Source organism: Dasypus novemcinctus, chromosome 19, assembly GCF_030445035.2.
Source record: "Dasypus novemcinctus isolate mDasNov1 chromosome 19, mDasNov1.1.hap2, whole genome shotgun sequence".
Classification (NCBI taxonomy): Eukaryota; Metazoa; Chordata; class Mammalia; order Cingulata; family Dasypodidae; genus Dasypus; species Dasypus novemcinctus.
In genome coordinates this window covers 72,689,439-72,704,088 of record NC_080691.1, presented here as the reverse complement: position 1 = coordinate 72,704,088, position 14,650 = coordinate 72,689,439, and the positions used below count along the sequence as shown (strand labels likewise).

General features: G+C 37.8%; 1 protein-coding gene across 1 annotated transcript in view; it reads left to right on the top strand.

The window, feature by feature from the left end:
* Nucleotides 1-2,378: 2,378 nt before the first annotated feature.
* Nucleotides 2,379-14,650, top strand: part of ZNF317 (zinc finger protein 317) — a 31,202-nt gene continuing 18,930 nt past the window's right edge. The window contains exons 1-4 of the mRNA XM_071209960.1: nucleotides 2,379-2,583; nucleotides 3,587-3,621; nucleotides 6,593-6,634; nucleotides 7,775-7,852. The gene's annotated coding sequence lies outside the window, so the exon portion shown is untranslated. The remainder of the gene's footprint in view (nucleotides 2,584-3,586; nucleotides 3,622-6,592; nucleotides 6,635-7,774; nucleotides 7,853-14,650) is intronic.

Here is a 14,650-nt window from a genome sequence, read left to right as displayed (position 1 = left end):
TGGCTGAAAGTGAGTTAGTTGCCCAGAAAGGCTGAAGGAGCAGTGTCCCTCCTTCTGCCCTGTCAGGGGTGGGGTAAAGCCACAGGTGTGGCACAATGTCTTGTCTGTGCAGGCTGAAAGTGACTGCAGTTGCCTGGAGAGGCTGAGGAAACACTGCACCCCCTCTTCTTCTATTGGGGTTGAGTATATAGTCACATGGGTGCCCAACAATCTCACCTATGTGGGCTGAAAGTAAGTACAGATGCTCAGAGAGGCTAGTGCAGGTCCCACAAGCTTCTTCTCTGCTCGAGGTGGAGCTGGAGTCTGGGGTAAGGCAGTAATTGACCTGAGTGGAAAGAAGCTGGTCCCTGACATCCTTGTGATTTTCAATCAGCCCTGCTTTCTCTCACGCCAGGGGTGGAGTTAAAATGGAGGCTACTTTGGGAGTGAGTGTAGCTCAGTGGTTTGAGTAGCTGCTCTTATCTGCTTCTCATGTACAAGGTCCTTGGTTCATTCCCAGGTATCTCCTAAGAAAAAAAAAAAGGAAAGAAAGAAAGGAGGCTACTGGCCTCTTTCTGACTTGGAAAGGTTCAAACTTTACCTTTACTTATGATTGGACTTTAGCCAGATGAATTTATTCAGTAGATGGTGAATAGAATCAGAAGTTCATGACCAACCCTCTCTTCCTTCCATTTTTGGGAAATGGAGCTTCCAACTCTAGCCAGGGATTAGCTCCTGAGTTGTCTTGCCCCACCAGCAGGGGATGGACCTCAGTTTCCACGGCATGGAGTGCTTTACTCATGAATGTTCATTGGAGATGGGTGGTTTCCTCCTTCCTTTCTTCTAAGGCTGTTGCAGGATGATATTCTGGTCTCCTGGGCTTCCCAAATAGGTGATTTAGATAGGCTCTGGCTGATTGCTAACTGCAGTAGAAAACAAGCTAACTCTTGGAGCTCTCTACTATTCTGCCAGCTGCCCCTTGAAAAGCAGATTTCTTCCTCCTCTTTTGGTTCTGAATACTGAAGGTCCAACCGCAACCTGCTCTCCAGTTTCCCCAGTCTGGATCAGAAGCACCTACTGCCCCAAGCCTCTCCATCCATATTGATTTCTCTGTGGTGGGTCAGTTCTGCAGTCAATCTACAAGGTTCCTCTCTCCTCCATCCATGTCCCCAATCTCCACAATCTTTGGGACTCCTGCACTCACTAATCTCTACCCTGTATGTTTCTTCTCTTCTTTCCTTTCTCTGCCTCTCCTCTCCTCTCCCCTTCCTTCCTCCGCCTCCTCTACAAGGATTTGAAGGTTGGGGCTCTTATATCTGGCAGGGCTTAGGTATAAGGGCCAAAAATGGGTCAGAGGAATGAGTCCAGACCTTTCTATTCTGCCGCTTACTAACTGGGGGCTCATTCTACCTACCTCCTCACTGAGGTGGGGGAAATGTCTGCCTGGACACAAACCTCTATCCTGTTGGGAGAGAGGAAGTGTAGGTCTGATTAGGGCACCCCATACCCTATGCCACAGCTCTATTTGTCCTCCCAAGGGGAAGGTCACAGTTTCCTGGGTTCCCTTTGAGCCTTGCAACCTCAGGAGGTGACTCATTTACACAGAAAGAGAAACTGGGTGTTATCAGAAATTTAATCCAGGTACCCAAATGGTGAAGTAGAAATTATTATAGAACTCGCGTCAGGGGACCAGCAAGGGTCCCTTTTGAACCTCTGTAAGAACACCTTCTCCAGGTAAACACCCTCAATCCAGGTGGAGCTGGACCTCCTTACTTTCTGGCTCGGCTATTTCAAAACTCCGATTTTCCAGGTTCCCGTCACGTCCTTTCTGACTCGGGAACAAGAAAAACATTTTTGGAAAAGTGGTCAGGTTCTGGGTTGGTGTTGAAGGTAGAACTGACAGCGTTTGTTGACAGATCAAATATGAGTGTTGGGCCAATAAAAGGGTCGAGGGCGTTGCCAATGTTTAAACTGGACAAGTGGAACGATGGGATTGCTATTATTTGAGGTTCAGAATGTGAAGTCAAGAGTTCGATTTGTGTCATTTTAAAATGTGTATAAAACATCCAAGTGGGGAACGAGTCATATGTAGTTGCCTACGAATCTGCCAGGGTAGAGATGTGGGCTATGGATGGACATTTGAGAAACAGTTTTTAAAGCGGTGAGATTTTCTTCTACCACAGAGTGAATGATTACCGAACGATAAAAAGCCTCACGGAGGAAACCTGGAGCACTAGAGCAATTAAAAGTCGGGGAATGCGCCGGACGGTCAGAGTCCACCAGTGCACTGCCGCTGTAGCCGCCTAAGCTTGAGAACTACGTTTCCCCGAAGCACCTTCGCTCCCTGTTTCCGGGTCAGAGGCTGTCAATGAAATTGCGCGAGATTTGGGAGTCGGAAGTGAAGCGGAAGCCATTACTTTCGTGAGGCGGTTGCTGCGAGACACATGGGCAGAGGAGTGGTACGCTGCACAATGTTTTGCGGTGTTGTTAGCTCCCACCCCACTCATCTCCCCCACTCTGCTCCCCACTAGCAGACTGGGACCTTCTCGGCCCTTCGGCGGCGGCTCCGTGATTTCCGCTTACCTGGTTCTGCCCCCCATTCTTGTAAGCCCCGCGTTCCTCACTTTAACCCCATCACCCCCGGCTTTCCCGAGGATGCAAGAGGCCTACGAGGCAGGGAGAAGTAAAGGGCGTGGGGGTGAGGGGTAGATCGCGTAGACAGGCATCCACGACAGTAGTGTTTTAGACCCTGCGACAAGCACTTTGAAACGCTGGGGACTCGAGGACCACCGTATTTAGGGACTTAGGAGGCACTGGTGCCCTCAGAGAGCTGAGTGCTTGGGATGGGGGCGGAAAATCCTGGCCGAACTGAGTTCAAAAGCTAGGCAGGAATTGGAGACCGCGAGGATAATACACATTTGTTTGCTGTTATTTTTGTTTGATAGTAATGTAGGCACACTCATTTCTTCTTGTTAGCATTTGCCTGGAATAACTTTTATTCCTGAACTTTAACCTTTCGGTGTGCTCATTTTTAAATTTTAGTTGACCCTTGTTTAAAATGCCTGTAACTGATTTTTAAAATTGAATTCACCATTCTGTTATTTAGCTTGAGAGTTAATCCATTACTATTTTGATAACTGACATTTCGCATTGATATATACCTTCTTGGTTTATGTTTTCCGATTATCCTTTTCAGATTTTTTTTTTGGGTAAACAACACATACGCCAAATAAATTATTAACTTGTATATGTACAATTAAAAGGTTGCAACAATAAACCGAATCCACAAACCAGGCCAAGGAAGGGATTATTAACCCCCTAAAATTTGTGACATTTTAAAAAAACTATCTTCCTTGCTCCCATTAGTTTTTAAGATTTTTATTTCTTTCTAAACTCTCCCCTCCCCCCACCCCCGGTTGTTTGTGCTCGCTGTGTACTCATCTTTTTAGGAGATATAGAGGAACCTGGGACTTCCCATGTGGGAGGGAGGCACTTGAATCCACCTCCTCTCCTGATTATTCGTTCTCTCATTGTGCTTTCTCATTGTGTCTCTTCATTGCTTCATCTTATTGCTTAGTCAGCTTACTATCTTGTTGCTCTTTTTTAGGAGGCATTGGGAACCCAACGCGGACCTCCTATTTGGTAGGTGGCACCAAACTGCTTGACACATCCGCTTCCCCTTTTTTTGTTTATGGATTTTACTGCTTGCATGTTTCCCCAAAAATGCATTTCTTAATTTGTTAATGGAATCATACCTGTAAATATTTGGGGGGACTTCCTTTTTGGTTCACATACCTTTTAATTGATCCATGTTGATGCACATTACAGTGAAAACACATATACCACAATTTTGTGCATTCTATAGATTTGTCTTTTTCCTATTTAAGGACTTTTGTTTTATAATAATTGCATTCCTAATCTTCTGTTGTATTTATGATGCAGATATCTTCCAATTTGTATCTTTTTCATTCTGTGTTGTCTTGATAAATTCTTGTCAATGTAGTCCAATTTATCAATTCTTTCATTTTTGGATGGGTTTTTTATGTAAGATTAAAACTGCTCTGCATTGTTTCTTTTTTACTTTTAGTTTTGGTCTTCACATTTAATTGCTTAATCCCTTTGGAATTGCTTTTGATGTGTGGTATTCATAAAGGTTCAGGTCCATCTTTGTTTTTCCCATGTGAAATGTCATCTATGCCATAAATTACATATTCTATATATGCAGGAATATTCTTTTTTCTGGGTCAAAATGCCTATCCCTGCGACAGTACAGGGGTACCAAAGCTTAATTATTTTAACAGTTTATAATTTAGAGATTTCTAATTAACTTGTAGAGGAATGTGTCTCCATCCATTCATTTTCAGGAATGCCATAGCTGTTCTTAGCAGATTGCTGCTCCATATATATTTTAGAGTCAACTTATCAAGTTCTACATCTGGGATTTTATTTTCAAATTGTGTTGAATCTTTCTTAATATCTTGGGAATATTAGCATTTTATGCCCCTGAATCTTAGAATTCCTAATCAAATTATTTCTCCATTTACTTCCATCATTTATGCTTTTCAATAAAGTTTTATAAGCACCTGCAAAAAAGAAAAAAGTTTTTTTTGTTAAAAAAGTTTTTTTAAAAAAATTTATTCCCAAGATCTCTATTTTTGGTACTAGTACATATGGTATAATTTCAGAAATTTCAGGTTTTCCCTAACTGCTTTGTATATTGAGTTTGGGTCCAGCAAGCTTGCTAAAGTGTGTAATTGATTCTCTTAGTTTATGTTTAGTTTTTGGATTTTCTTCATAGACAATTTTATTACCTGTATAAAGAAATGCATCTATAACTTTATAACCCCCCTTGCATCGTACACACTTTTGTTACTTTTTTTCTTTGCCTACTGGGAGTTTCAGTATTATTGAATAGAGTACTGAATTAAGTTTTGTGTTTGCTGGAAAGCTTTTTGGGGGCAAGTTAGTCTTTTTTAAATTTGAAATAATTTCAACTTACAGAACAGTTGCAGAAATAATACCAAGTTGATACCAAGCAAATGTAGCTTCTTTTTCCCTTATGCACCCTAAAGACCAATTTCTGAGCACTGGGGTTTCAGAAGAGAAAGAATTTGTTTCTGCAAACAAAGGAACACAGTGGCCTAATGGCTCAAAACTGCCTCCTGGATCTGCGGAAATTCTAATATTTTATAACATCAAGATTCTATGGAGTAATTGGGTTAGAGCTGACACAGGTTTTCTTCATTAATAAACCATAAAGGGTTGAACAGGATGGGGGTGGGCACCAAACAAGGGTGGGTCACAAGGTTTTGGGATAAAGTACAGAGTAAAGGTTATTACAAGGTTTTCCAAGTGGATATTAAACAGGAGGGTGGAGTGGTTGCCATAACAATAGTAAGCATACAAGTCTGAGCCTAGTTTTGATAGAACCATAAACAAGGGTCAGTTTAGAATTATCATCATAATAATAAGTATAAGCAAAGGTCTAGAGTCTAGAGCAACCATAAATGGATGTTTAGAATGACCGTCACTTAATAGAAGGTCAGAAGGTCTAGGCTAAATCCAGCCAATTTCAGAAATTTCAGATATTAACCTTTGGTTATTTTATAATATAAAGGCATCTATATAATGACTTTGTAATCATAATTATTCTTTTTACTAATTCTTAATCCTGGGTTACAAAACCCATACAAAGAACTCTACCATATCCCCAAACCAGATAGATAGTTGTATTCAGGTCAAGAAAGCTCCCTTTTCCTAGTTTACGAGTTTTTCTTATGGCTAGGTGTAGGTTATTAACAAGTGATTTTTTTTCAGCATATACTTTCATACCTATTTATTGGTGTATTTCTAGCACCTTTAATGATACTTGGTCTATCATAGGTACTTGATACTGTTTGTTAATTGAATGATGAATAATACGATTTTCTTATTTATATGTTAGTGTGAATCAAACTAACTGATTTTGTAAGTTTAAATTCGCATTATCAGTTTGGTACTGCTGCCGTGTGTGTGTGTGTGTGTGATTATATTTTAGTGAATTTGACCTGTGTATGTGTGATTATATTTTAGTGAATTTGACCTGAAATATTTCTTTTGCTTATCAGGTTAAAACTAACTAACTTCAAAAAAGAATATTCCTCTAAACACTGGAGTGCTTTGCATATGAACAGTCATTGTTCCTTATAAATGTAGAATCATTTGTTCCTTAAAAGGAAGTGGTACCTGGAAAAACTACTTGGGCCTTCAGTTTTCTTTGTGGAGAGTTTTAAAGCTGTTGTTCCAGTTCCTTTGAAGGTCATAGAGCATTAGGTTTTGTATTTCATTGTTGTAAATGAAATTTGTTTAGGAATTTATCCCATCGAAATTTTAAAATGTGTAAGTCAAAGTTCATAATATGCTTTTATTATATTTGTAATGCTATAATTTTAATTACATTTTCATTCCTAGTGTTTTTTTGTTGCTTTTATTTAATAATAAATCCTGCTATGATTTTGTCAATTTTGTTGTTTTGGTTTTTTTTTAAATCTCTTGCTTTGAATGAATCACTTTATGATACATTTTCTTTTTTTTTTTTTTTTCCTGTGTACTTTTTCGGGCTGTATCCTTTTAGTTCCTTATGTTGGGTGCACATCACATCCCAAAGAATTACAAGGTAATATTTTCCTTATATTTCATTTCTAAATATTATTGAATATTATACTGGCTTTTTGACATGTGAGTTCTTCAGAATGTATTTCTTTTAATTTCTGTTCTTGAGATGTTTTTCTGGTTATCTTTTAATGATTGTTTGATAATTTCATTGTTCTGTAGCCAGATATTGATGCCAGTTTCTGAGATAGGCTATTGCGCCAAGCATGCATAAATTTTAAATTGTTAGGAAATGCTGTTTTGATTCAGTGAATAACTTGCTATTCAGTCTTTTAGTTACTGAGTTGTCTGCTTGACTTTCTTAGAGCTGTAGTGGTAGTTTTATATGTTTTTGAGGCTTTAATATAACATATAAACAGCTTTTTCTTGAATTATACCTCTTTTCCTTTTCACCTTATTTTTCTCTTGTAAGCCTTTCTGCATTGAGCCATTTAATACATTTAAGCCAACTTTCTTTTCATTTTTTTTTTTTTTATAATTTTTGCCATATATATCTTCTTTTCATTTCCAGGCTTATAATAACTTTATATTTTAGATGTCTCTTTTAAACAGTGTGTAACTGGATAATTTTTAAACCATTTTGACAATATTTGTATTTTAATTGAAACATTTACTATATTAACATCTTATTGTATTAATATATTTGGGTTTAAAAAGTTGTCTTTTTTCTACTTCAATTTTCTTTCCTCTAAATTCTTTTGAGTATTTTTCTCATTCTAAATATTATTTTAATTGTTGTTTGTTGAATTCTTATCCATTCCTGTTCATCAAATTTAGATTCTGACATATGTTTTCTCTTTTAATTTATGTAGTTTTGTTATCCTGTGTTTTAGTTCTTTTTTTAAATCTTAGAAGAGATGATTTATACAGTGATTTGTGGTTTCATTATACCCTCATGTTTGACACTTCGTGACCTTTACTTTGTTTTTTCTAGATTTTAAAAATGTTTTTAAAGATACATAGGTCATACAAAATATTACATTAAAAAATCTGAAAGGATCCCATATACGCCATTCTTTCCCAGTCCATTCAGTGGGTTATGGCAGGATATATGATGTCCTGCATCTGTCACTGCATTCAGGATAACTCCAAGTCCTAAAAATGCCCCCATATCACACCTCCTCTTTCCTCTCCCTGCCCTCAGCAACTCCCATGGCCACTGTCTCCACATCAGTGATACAGTTTCTTCCATTGCTGGAGTCAATTCTATAGTAGAATACCGGTAAGTCCACTCTAATCCATATTTTGTTCTTCCATCCTGACGACCCCGTGATGGTGATGCCCACTCTGCCTATAATTTGAGAGGGGGCATAGATCCCGCATGGCTGATGGGGGGGATTCTCCTGCTTGCAGTTATAGACTCTCGGTTCCCTAGTGTGATGGTTGACCATCCCCACCTCCCTGTTATCTGACATGTGCATGTCCAACAAACTGGAGAGTAGGTGCTGCAACTCTGCTGAGTCTTGGGGCCCAGCCAGCACACAGTCCAGAGATTCAAGTCTCCAAGCATACACCAACCCCAGTGCCAACCACAATTCAGTAAAAATGACAGAAGAGGCATGTGTAGAGAGGTCACATCTGAGTCCACCTCCATCACACTCAGGAACACAGATTCCAAAGTAGGGCCCACTGGCAAGGCACTGAACTCAAGAGCCATTTGTTATGACCGTAGGACCTGAGTGTGTCCGTAGCTTCAGGAGCACCACTACTTTGGGTTGTATCTACTTTGGCTGTGTCTGAGATCCTGCTGAGATACGCATAAGTGCAACCCTTCTGATGGCCTTCCAATGTACTTTGAAAGGTTTTAGCCATATAAACTCATTTGTCTTTACCGTTTCCGTTTTTTTCAGTGTCTGTCTAGTTGCTTCACCAGTTGGTGCTTGTTAGAAAGCCCTCGGCACCAGGGAAGCTCTTCCCCAGGAGTCATGTCCCACACTGGGGGGAAGGTAATGCATTTACATGCTGAGTTTGGTTTAGAGAGTGGCCACATTTGAACAACATGGAGGCTCTCAGGAGGTAATTCTTAGGAATTTTTTTATTAAATAAAAAATTTTTTTTTTACATCAGTGGTACAAGTTACTCAGTTAAAACATAAAATAACTACAATAACAAATCTGCTTTGGTCCATGGTTACACTCCCCCCCTTATTTTTGTTCTTTCCTCAATATTGAAGGATTTGGGATGATGTCCTCTCTGCTTCAGGCTGATAAGGGATATAGATATTATGGGGCAGAGGAGTGGAATTGTTTTGCTTGCAGTTGAAGATACTCCTTGTTTTTGGGATGGCTGGTTTATCAGTCATTGTTTTGCTAGTTGTCCAGGGCAAGTCTGAAGAGCTGGCTGGTAAGAGTTGGCCGTAACACTGTTGGGTTTCAGGGCTCAATCACATATGGAGAATTAAGTCTCTGAGAAATATACTTAACATGTAAATTGATAAATTACAGGTTCAGATAAAAGGAGTAGAAGAATCATGATTAGGGGATTTATAAATGAATATAACTAAATTATACTGGGGAAATAGATTTTTGTATATTTCCAGATAGGGCCAGCCAAGGAGCAATTGATTTCCTAAAGTTCTGTACCTTACCTGTGGTGTCTGGACATCCTTGGGGCCCACAGGAGCACTTTTATTTGAGGCTTTGCTTATTGTGACAGTTTGTGAATTCTTGCTGAGACCTGCATAAGTTTAACCTCAAGAATGACCTCCCAACTCTGAGATCTTTTAGCTATGAAAATCTCTCTTTTATTTAATATTTCCCTCTTTTGGTCAAGGTATTTTTCCAAATGCATTGCTGATTAATGCTTGGTAATGTTGCAGCAAAGCCAGGAGTTTTGAACCGCAGAAAAACCCGAAACTGGCTCTTAGGAGACATGGAAGAACAGATTTATTATGCGTGGGCCCAGAGTAGAGTCAGTCTCCAAATTCTGAGCCCCGTGTTTCAGTCTTCATAAGTTTATATAGGATTTCAGGTGGGATCAGCATAATTTTTGCTCATTGGCTGACTCATTGCTAGGCAAAATTTTGCAAGCAGGGTTACAGAAGCAGAATGCAGCTGCAAGGCTGTGCTTTAGGAGGCTGATTTACAGTTGCGGGGGCAGGAATTACATGTTAGATATCTTCCTGCTTGACCATGTTTTCACAGGCTGATTTACAGAAGCAGAGGCAGGAGTGACTTATTAGGTATTTTTGTAAGGTTATGCTTTTTATTTCTCAACAGTAATGATCCCTCAGTTCCAGGGAGGCTCATTCCCAGGAGTCACATCCTATGTTGGGTCGGGGAAGGTAGTTTATTTGCAGAGTTCGACTTAGAGGGAGGCCACATTTGAGTAAAAAGGAATTTTTCAGGAGGCAACTCTTAGGCGTTAATTATAATTAGGCTTTTTTTTAGTGTTCCAGAACTTTTTGCCATCTTACTTGAGGAAGTAGCAAGACTTCCCCAGGAAGGAAATTTAATATTTTGTTAGCTACTGTAGGCTTCTGTCTATCCGGAAAACATATCCTATGTACCATATACAAGGATAAATTTATATCCCATAGAAGTCTTTAGCTATGTAAATTTCAAGAAGTTCAAAAGGCACTGTCGGATACATGACCTTATTCCTACCTCTATCTTCTTATCAGAGATATGCTAATTGACAAGTAGAACATAAATACATGCCTTGTTTCTCATGTAAAGTATTCTCTTGTGTTTATTTTTTTTCGTTTTTTTTTTTTCTGTGACATATAACATTTTTCTAAGAATAAATGTAATGTTTTCAATCTCCCCGTCTCTTATTTTTGATACTTAACATTGTTGTGGTACTGTTGTAACACTTAATGCAAGAACGTTGAAATATTACTGTTAACTATAGTCTATATTTTGCTTTAGGTACATTTCTTCCCCCCCCCGTACCCTTATGCTATCAACCTGGCACACCCTGTACTAAGGACAAAACTTTGTTATAGATTCTGAAAGAACATTCTTACGTTTGTATTATTAATCACAATCCAGTCCTTAGCCATCACAGGGTTTATTGTGTTATACAATCCCACATTTATTGCTCTAGCTTTCCTTGTAGAATGATACCCAACCCAAAACTTCCCCTTAATCACATTCACACACTCACATACTTAGGTGCTGTTAATTTCAGTCATACCAATGCACTACCATCACCTCTGTCCATTTCCAAACCATTACAGTCAACATAATTATAAATTCTGCAATATTAAGCATCAGCTTACCATTGCTTTACTACCATTCTGTCACCTGGTAACCTGTCTTACAGACTAGACCTCCATTAGTCTACTCTATACTTAGTTCCTGTCAGTGAGATCCTACAATATTTGTGCTTTTGTGTCTGGTTTATTTCACTCAACATAGGGTCCTCAAGGTTGATCCATGTTGTTGCATGCATCAGTACTTGATTCCTTTTTTCAGCTGAATAATATTCCATTGTATGAATATACCACATCTTGTTTATTCATTCATCAGTTGATGAACACAGGTTACTTCCATCTTTTGGCTAATGAGAATAATGCCGCAATGAACATAAGTGGTCATATATCTAATTCTCTGTCCCTGCTCTCAGATCTTCTGGGTATTTACCTAGTCGCGGTATTCTCTACATGGACAGTTCTGTACATATGGCATTTCTATACATCGCTTCCTAAGGAACTGTTCTCCACAGTGGCTGCATCATTGTACATTGCCACCAGCAGTAAATGAATGTTTCTGTCACTCCACATCCTCTCCAACATGTGGAGATTTCTGTTGTTGTTTTTTTTAATAGCCGGCAGTCTGGTAGGTATGAAATGATATCTCATTGTAGTGGTTTTTTAAATCAATTTTATTGATTCATATTCATAAAGCATGTACTCCATCCAAAGACTACAATCAGTGGTATTTGGTAATCATGGAGTTATGCACTCGTTACTTCAGTCAATATTAGAGCATTTTCACTACTCCAGTAATAATAAACATGACCAAAAAACAGACAAACTCTACCCTTTAATAATTACCGTATGTATTTCCTCTTTAGAAGTGCCTGTTCAAGTCTTTAGCCCATTTTTTAACTTTAGTTATTGACGTGTGGAATTTCTTTATATATGCTGGGTGTTAGACACTTACCTGAAATGTAGTTTTCTCCCACTGAGTAAGCTGCCTTTTCACTTTCTTTACAAACTCCTTTGAAGCACAAAAGTTAATTTTGAGGAGTTCAGTTTATCTAATTTTTCTTTCATTGCTTGTACTTTGTAAAGGTTATGAAACCATTGCCTGCCATCAGACCTCATAAATGCCTCCCTACATTATTTTCTAGTTTTATGGTCCTGGCTCTTATATTTAGGTCTTTGATCCATCTTGAGTTAATTTTGTATACGTTTTGAGATTGGAATTCTCTTTCTTTCGTTTGCAAATGAATATCCAGTAATTCCAGCACCATTTGTTGAAGAAATTATTCTCTCACAGTTGAGTGGACTTGGTAGCCTTGTCAAAAATTAATTGACTGTAAAGGAGAAGGTATATTTCTTAACTCTCACTTCAGTCCCATTGGTCAGTATGTCTATCCTTGTGCCTATATTGTGCAGTTTTGGCCAGTGTACCTTTGTAAAATGCTCTAAAATCAGGTAATGTGAGTCCTCCAAATTAATCTTTTTCAAGATGTTTTTGGCCATTTTGGGGCCTCTTCCATATAAATTTGCTAATTTTACTTTTCTGGAAAAAAGGCAAATGGAATTTTTAAAAATAAATTTTTATTGAAGTATATCATTCGTACATGCACATACATATACAGTAAGTATGTAGTAATATTTGTGAACTTACAGAACAAACGTGTCATCATACTGGGCTCCTGTACGTCACCCCACAACAAACACTTTGCATTTTTGAGAAACATTTCTTACAAATTATATAACATCATCAAAATATTACTACTGACTATAGCCGTATCTTGTATTTGGTGTGTTTTTCCCACAAACCATCTGATTGTTAGCATCCTGTATTAGTCTTGTATATTGGTTGTTCATGAGCAAACGTTCTTATATTCTGTTAACCACAGTCTACCTTGCACCATTGGATTCCCTGTGTTATATAGTCCCATGCCTTGTATAGTCCATTTAGTGTGTACACTCAGTGCCTTTTGTTTTCACCACATAGTTGTGCTATCATCATCTCATTCAGTTTTAGAACATTTTTATTACTCCAAAAGGAAAAATCTCTTACTGCTATTGTTACCCTATTGTTGTCCATTAGAACTAATATATCTTCCTTTCCAGTACTGCAAAAATATTACTATTAACTATTGTCCATAAGTTACATAGTTGTAATGTTCCTGTGTACGGATGGATGATATTAACACTTTGGAAAAGAACATCTTATATTTATATTATTAACCACAGTTTTCATACACCACTGAAATCACTGTTACACATTCCTTAGATGTTCTCTAGCTTTCGTTCAGCTGACATTTATGTCCACAGACTTCCCCTTTCAGCTACAATTACTTTTATAAATCAGCAGTGTTAGCTAAACCCACTGTAATATATCACCATCAACTCTTCATTTCCACATTTACTTTACAATAAGCCTTATTAAAATTCTGCATACATTAAGCATTAGCTCCCATTTTCAACTCATATTCTACCTCCTAGTAACATACTCTAGAGTTTACCTCCTGTGTATTCATCCTATTTAGTTGAAACTGAACAAATTGTTAATTTACAAGATGTTCTATCAGACAAGGATATCCACTGTCACCACTGTTACTCAACATTTACTAGAAGTTCTAGCCAGAACAGTCAAGAAAAAAACATCAAAGGCATCTAAATAGGAAATGAGGGAGTAAAACTGTCACCGTTCACAGATGACATGATCCTAGATTTAGAAAATCCAAAATGTCTAGGACAAAGCAACCTGAGTTACTAAATTAACAAGTTCAGCAAAGTGGCAGGATTCAAGATCAACATGCAAAAATCATAAAATATAAAAAAAAATAAAATAATAAAAAAAATAAAATAAAATAATAATTAAAAAATTTAAAAAAACATGCAAAAATCAGTAATGACTTTGTATGCTAATATTGAGCAATCTGAGAAGGAAATCGAGAAAAAATTCAATTTACAATAGCAACAAAAACTCTCAAATACCTAGGAATCACTTTAACCCGAGATTACACGACCTGTATACAGAAAACTACAAAACACTGCTAAAAGAAATCAAAGACCTAAACAAATGGAGACATTCCAGGTTCATGGATTGGAAAACTAAATAATATGAAGATGACAGTCCTTTCAAAGTGATTTATAGATTAAATGCAATAGCAATCAAAACTCCAACAGCCTACTTTACAGAAATACAATAGCCAATTACCAAATTTATTTGGAAGGGAAAGCACACCTGAATATCCAAAAACATCTCATTGAGATTCTGTACCTTTGCCCCTCTGTCTTCTGAGTGGTGTCTAGCCTTCCCCTGGTGTCCTAAACCCTAGAACATTTTTTTCCAGTCTGTTTTTGCCTGTCCTCTATTGTGGAAAAGAAGTAAGTCTTGTCTCTCTAATCATCTTCCTGCAAGTTACCCATTTTGTGTAAGTGTGTGTGTGTGTGTGTGTGTGTGCGCGTGCCCGTGCTCACATGTGTGTGTTTGGCTTTTCGTGAACATAAGGGATTTTTTCATGTTGTCATGTTTTCATGTTGTCAGTAGTTTCTGTAAACATAACACAATTTATTCATCCATTCTCTCATTGATAGATAATTATGAATAAGATTCTTGTGAACTTTATTGTATGAGTTTGTGTGTATGTATGTATGTGAGTGTATATTAAATCCCCTTGGGCTCGTATCTAGAGTGGAATTACTGGGTCAAGTGGTAAATCTTCTTTAAAAAAAAAGTCAAATTGTTTTTCAAACTGGTTGAACCTTTTCACACTCCCAGGATCAATATATGAAGGTTTTGGTTATTCTACATCCTTAATAACATTTAGTATTGATAGTCTTTTTTTATTTTGGCCACTCTAGTGGCTTGAAATACTATATTGTTAATTT